Here is a 6,993-nt window from a genome sequence, read left to right as displayed (position 1 = left end):
TTCTTGTGATGATGATGATGATTGTTGACTGTTTTCGGCATTTTTGGTTGTTTTTTTTTTCTTTGCCGTTTTCTGTTTAGAAAAAGACCATTTTGGTTTCCCGCCAAAATGCGTCATTTGTTTTGCTGTTTTCCTTTTTTTTTGTCCTTGCACCCATCTTGTTTGTCGTACCGCAAACCGCGATCATCGCGCTCACTCGCTCACTACGCTATACCCAAGCACACAACACACTCGGCGGTGCCATATTGGCGTTTGTTCGTTACCTCCGATCTCGCCTGGTGTGTGTTTTTCAAATTTAGTTTTCGGCCGTTTTTCCCCGCTCTCCCGAGCGTCAGATTTTCGTTGGGGAAAACAGCCCCTTCGTCATTTGTTTGAATGAGAAAAATAGGTTTTCATTTGAAGTTTTTGGCAACCCTGCCAAGATGTTGGCGGATCGGTCGTCTAATTACCCGTTCATGGTGCCGGATCCATGTGCGTCACATCGGCCAGTCACGTCCATTTTGCCCTTCTTTCTAGCCAGCAAGAGCAAGCAAATCGCCAGCGCAAACACCACCAACCAAAATGGCGCAAGACGACCGCCGGGGGCACGGGTTTTCTTCCGCGAGCGCGAAGAAAAGGCGGCGTGCTTTATGAGAATTTTAAAAATAAAATTCATTCATAAAAGCGTCGAACCGGCTGACAAATCGATGGACCGACGGACTCGTCGTGGTAGTGGTTGTGCTTTTGGTTGGTCGCTATTAGGTCAGTTGCGCGGATTATTTCGAAACTGATTCGAAATCTGAAGGGGGATGCGTTCTTGCAGTGGGCAGCATGCTTTCGGACTCAAACTGGTCGGCTTCAATGCTTCATCCACTCAAATCATCCAAACACATCACCGTGCACGCGTGCAAAGGACACGACAGCTCTTATTCATGGCTCTACCCTAACCCATAACCGTAGCAAACTAGGGTGTAGAGTGTGGAGTTCGTCTGTAATAATGAACGGTGGTAGTAGTAGAGTATAAGCGACACTGGGCACAGAAAAACAGGCAAGCGGGCTAGGCTAGAAAGTCGCAAAAGCGAAGTTGCGAAGAAAATCGATCAAACCCCAGCGGACAGAGACAAAAAGCATAGTTTAAAACTCAAGATTTCGAGTAGGATTTAATTTCCAGTATTATCTAGTCGTGCATTATAGCGTTGTAAAAAGGCAAACATGGTGGCAAAACCGAAAACGGGAAACGTGGGGATACACCTTGCACACTTTGCTGTCGAAATCATGAAGATCGCAACGATAGGCAAGAGCTAAGAATGAAATTTTAGCATTAATGAGGGGCGCATGTTCACAGCATGCGTGCATATGTTAACATTTGTATTTACAAGCAGGAATCGCGATACACTCCTTTAACCACACGGAGAACGAGATAGAGAATGAGAGATTCCTTTATTTTGTGCTTTGTGGAGGGAGTCACTATCCTTCTTCTTACGCGGGTCAGCAGCAGCGAACGACGCGTTGCGAACGATCATGTTAAAAATATTATCTTATCGTAAGCGTACACAAGTAATAGTCGCGCGAATGGGGCAACAGCGAATCATCCCCGATGATCCGCAAATGCTCGCGAAAAGAACAAAAGAACGAATTGATTGGAGTAGGATGAGGAAAGAAGGAAGCAGATGGAGAACAATTGTAGTATAGTAGCACTAAGAGAGAAGAGAACAAATAAATTATTTAGCTAACAAGCAACACAATGATAATGATGAGCGAATCAAGATGAGACAAGAGAGAGAAAAAACACGAAGACCATAAAGAAACAACACACGAACACAGAACATGCAAATTCATTCAGACCGGAGCACATATTTATAGAAAGAAATCGAATTCAATTGGGCTGCTTGATTGATGTACGTGTACAGGAGAAGAGGATTCGTACCGACTACACGAAACATGCCAAATAATCCGCAAAAAACTATGTACGGCACAGAGGAACATGGAAATACGGATACACACTACTGTTGCGTTTTCTATGTCAGCAATCAACGCGACACTTCCTCTTATGCCTTGTTATGTGCGCTTAGCAATCGTTTCGCTTCTTCTTTTTCTTCTACAACTTCCACTTTTCCTTATGTTTTCCTTCTTCTTTGTGCTCCCCGTCAACTGGGGTCTAGATGTCCCAACATATGTACCCAAAATGAATCCAGTGTCCGAAAATTGTAACCTTACACCGTAACGACGAAGAGCTGGTAGAGAAATGAAACTTGCTTGCTAGACATCCTTCACTAGCTCCATCCAGCTAGACAAACATTTTGGGCCTTCTCTTTAAAAGTAGATGTAGTCAATAGATAAGCGACAGAGTGGGATGGCAATTGAAGAATAAACGAAAAAAAGGGAAAACTTATCACTCGAACAAATTTTGCGCGATCTGGCTGAAATATACGGATACCTGATAGAGAATGCAACTTAATTGAACTGAGTACTAGCAAAAACGGGAATATGTTCCTTGTTTTCACAATCTGATAAATAGATACGAAGGAGGGCATAAAAGATTTTAAAAAATGAAAAAAAAACACAGAATTGGAGAGAACCGAAATTGTTAAGTGTTTGCATAGATAGGGCTGACTGGAATCATATAAGAAAGAGAACGAGGGCGAAAATAGATAACAATATAGTTTCCTTTTTGAAATTATTTACAAACAAATTGGCAAAACAAAGATAAGGGCAGCGGTACAACGACTACACAAGGTCACAAAACTAAATTGAAGGGAAAAAATAATCCGTTCCACTGTACAACACGTGGCGAAACATGCACTAGTAAGTATAAATATACGTTAAAAGTAAACTGAAATGGTCCTAAATAAAGAGACAAATTGGCAAAAACAAGAAAACCAATATAGAATCATTCTTACACAAAGCTACAAGCTAAGTAAACAGTAAAATTCACAAGACCGACACAAAACAACCGACAAGTCTGCGCCATCAAAAGCAAAATAAAGAGAAAATAGTTTGAAACGATCATAAGAGTGAATGTCGCAAGTTGATAAAGGCAGAAGCAGAGTGAGTGCGGACGGTAAGCCATCGGAAGGTGCGCGGTGAAAAGAGAAGCAACAACAAGCAGTATGTAGTCGATAGGGAACTGAAGCGGGAAACGAAGAAGACTTTTAGAAGCAAAACTATATTTTGCGCTTTAAGAAAAGGTAAACGGGAAGCATTAAACAATAGAAAGAATGTTTGTTTGTAAACAGAAATGGATGTGATGAGAGGAATGTAGAAGCGTACAGTTAAAACAAAAACTTAATGAAAAAAACAAAAATGAAAATGCATAAAGGAAACAGCTGGATGGCGCAACGATGCAAACGAGCATTTTAGCGGGGAGCAAACAGATATAAAAACATATTCTAAATCCTCAAAGTTATCAAGAAATCAAAGAAACTATCACCACTACGCACTGATCATTGTCCATAAAACAACACCTGAACAGAACGCACGCGCTATAGAAACGAAGGGGCGAAAAATCACGAAATCCGATCGTACTGGGATGTCCGGACGAACTGAAAAACACTCAGCCACAAAGCAACGCTCGTTCTAATGTGGCCATCGATTTGCGAAGAAAAAGGGGGAGCGGTAGCGGCGCAACAAAGTGTGTTTGAACGTAACTACAACAAGCCTGAGTGTAAAATGTTCTCATCCATCAGAAAACACCAATGAACTAAGATTACTATTGCTATTAATATAACTATCATTATGAATATTATATTATAATATTATTATTATAATTATCATTATTATTATTGCTGCTATTATTATATTATTATACTATTGTATTGCACGCTAGAGGCGCGGATCAGTAGCTAATGCCTAGCGCACCGGGAAGAGAGAAAAAGAAAGAGAGATGCGAACTAACATGGGAATGAACGAAAACGATCCAGCCTAAAACAAAGATATACAAACCTAAGGATTGTTGCTGGGGACTTGGAATAGGACAGGAGGAAAGATTATAGAAAATAAAATGGTTCTTAAAGAAAACCGTAAGCAGAATATCAGATGGCAGATGATTATTTTTATAAAATCTCCGAATCTATAAAAATAGATTTCAAACAAGTGAAAGCACAGCAAAACGATATGTTAAACGATTGGCAAATGGTGAAATGTTCCAAAACGAAGTGGATCGCAGCTCGCTCACTAGACACTCTCTGCGTCTGCTGAAAGATACATCCAATCAACTTCATTGGGAACTAAAAATCAGGCAAAAAACAACAGTAAAAGCAAGCCGAAAGCAGCATGAAAGAACAGAACAGAATGAATGAACTAAACAAAGCATAAAAGTCTGCTAATAACCCTAAATCAACTGAAAAGTGAAAAGCAAACCAACCGTGTGCGCTGGTGTAACGAGGGAACGCAATCGAAAAGTATCCTAGCTAACAGTAGCGCAAGCAAGTTCAATTAGTGAGCAGTGCAGGGCAGTAAGGCGGAGAGCTATTAGGTAGCGGCCAGGAGAGCGACGGAGCGGACGGAATGAAACCATTTATGTCGAACGATTTTATATTAACACCGTTGTACATTGTTGTATATATTATATTATTTCTTTTTATTTTTTGGAAAACGTGTAATTATTATCTAATGTTTAAAATAATAACATAATGACCAATTTAAAAACAAAACATCTTACGAAACTTTGCGTCACTTATTATTTAGCTCGATAAGAATCGAAAGAAATCTCGATACGAACCGTTTTGGGTAGCTGTGAAAGTATGAGCTGCTAGGCGTCTCCATTCCGGCCCCCATAAGGCACCACCGAGGTGGGGCGAGGTGAATCATGATGACATCGGAGAATGCCAATAGAACTTCTATTCAACCTGATTTTACAGCAACGTTGATTGGTGTTTAACAACATTAGCTGGTAATGTATTGATCGAATATTCGTCATCTGTCGAAGACCTTACTACCGTAATTACACAGATGCTGTAATGCGACGAATTGCATACCATTGCAAAACGAACGAAAGAACGCACCCGTTCGAGGGAGACAGCAAGACAGCAATCCGGAGCAGCAGCACCAGGTTTGTTTGCGTACTCGCAACACCACCTGAGAACGTCACTGACCATCGTGATCTTTTACATCATCGTATTTTTAGTGCAACGTATTTTCCCCGCCTCACCACCGCCACCCACCCTCATCCCCCCATCACAGATGATTCTCCATTCCGCCCGCACCGGCCATGTTTTCGTTGTGCAGCAGCAAATTCGGGGTCCGGCGCATCGTGAACACCGTTCTTCGGGTGACGATTCGCGTGAGGGTTAAAACATTCAACAACTCACAGCCAAATGACGATACTTGCGATACTGGCGGTTCTCGAGGAAGATTACTCTGGAGCGGGTAGGCGGCAATGCTTAGCAGAGGCGTTGTTGCATCCCCTCCGCGTGTATGAGTGCTTGCACGTATATGCAGGTTCGATTGCGAATCACAGCTCGGCTTGAATTGTAATGGCAGTACCTGAAGGCCTGAGCGCCGAGGAAAGACCTGACGACAAGCGGCAGAGAAGAGGGAGAGAACTTTTGTGCCGCGTCGCAAAAATCCCACATAGGGCTTCAGTGCAGGGCAATGGTGTGAGGTGCGAGGCGATGGTAAACTATTTATAATTAATTACAACCAGACGTCCGGTCGTGGTCGCGGAGGGAGGAAGGTGTCGCAGTCGCCGCAGTCGAGCAAAGACGACAAAATCCGGTCACCCTACCGGGGACTACCCGGGGACTCTGGTGCAAGATGGGTTCATTTTCGCAACTCTTGCCCGCGGCTCGTTTGCCGGGCCGGCTTGGATCGCCCGGTAATCATCGTCAGCGTCAGCGTCAGCAGGCAATGGTGGTCTGCGCTTCGTGCTACTTCTGTGCGCGCACGGTTCTTCCGGTTGTACGTCACCATCGTTGGCCGTTTAGGGCCGCGGTCGCGCTAACATTTCGCAATGAGCATCCGTCCGTCCGTCCGTCGTGGATTTGCCCAACGCGCCTTTTGCGCGCCAGCTGAGTTGAGTTGAGTTGAGTCGAGGTGTTGTTGTTGTTGTTGTTCGTGTGGTTGATGTTGCGTGCGTGATGTCATCCTAGCATCCGGTTGTCATCGCTACGCCGTACGCGCTCGTGATCCTTGTGACGTCATCCGACTTTTCCGACTCTGCTCTGCTGCTGAAGTGTGTTGTGTGCATGCCATGGATGAGCGTAAAGCCGTTTACTGTCGTACTCTGTATGAATTTTATTTATCGCGGTAGTTGAAAACACACCTCACAGCAGAAGGGAACACCCCGAGGTATTGATCCATAATGGCACACGCGTACATAGTGCATCGTTGCGACGAGTACTTTGCCCTTTCACGTTGCACACAGAGTGAACCTCCTCAGAAGAGTCGATACCGAACTGCTGCTGCTGCTGCTACTGCTCCTGTTGCTGGCATGCTTCGCCGGCACAGGAAAACGCAATGGCCCCATAACATAAATAGTGCAGTGAATTCGAACGAACGAAGCCCGCTAACCGCTCCAGCCCCCTCTTTTTCCCCAGCGATCCCAGCGGTCGATGTTGTTCGTCAGCACGACATGGACCATGTCGGCAGCGCCGTGTGCTCTAGGATTCCTTCGGATTGGCGGCGCCAGGTCGAACCAGTGAGTTTCCAAATCGGTCGTCCATCTTCCAACCGAGATCCGAGAAGGGGGGGGGGGGGGGGGATCGAGTTGATGATTGAGTAGCCGGGTGCCGGGGTGGAGGGAAAGGTGCGCACCTGCAACGCGTGCGATACGATCTGCGATACCCGTCCATGCACCACGCGTGTACGATGCGATTCACGCTAATTAACGGACGCGAGCTCTGGTGCTGGTGCCGCCGATACGCCAAAAAACACGGATCTTGATCCCCAAATCACAAACAAGATGGCTGCTGCTACCGCTGCTGCTGTCGATCGCATACCGCAAACGGAACTGGAACAGGTGTGCTTGTGTGTAAGTTCTTGTGTTTATTTGTCGAGATATCCTCGGAGCACTTC

The 6,993-nt window shown here is 44.7% G+C and overlaps 1 protein-coding gene across 2 annotated transcripts in view; it reads left to right on the top strand.

Moving 5' to 3' along the window:
- LOC125955793 (protein sprouty) overlaps positions 1 to 4,633 on the top strand; it is a 25,183-nt gene extending 20,550 nt beyond the window's left edge. For both annotated transcript variants that reach the window (XM_049686980.1, XM_049686979.1), the window contains exon 2: positions 1 to 4,633. This exon is cut by the window's left edge. The gene's annotated coding sequence lies outside the window, so the exon portion shown is untranslated.
- Positions 4,634 to 6,993: the final 2,360 nt, after the last annotated feature.

Source organism: Anopheles darlingi, chromosome 3 (genome assembly GCF_943734745.1).
Source record: "Anopheles darlingi chromosome 3, idAnoDarlMG_H_01, whole genome shotgun sequence".
In the NCBI taxonomy this organism is placed as follows: Eukaryota; Metazoa; Arthropoda; class Insecta; order Diptera; family Culicidae; genus Anopheles; species Anopheles darlingi.
This window is presented reverse-complemented; position numbering and strand designations above follow the sequence as displayed.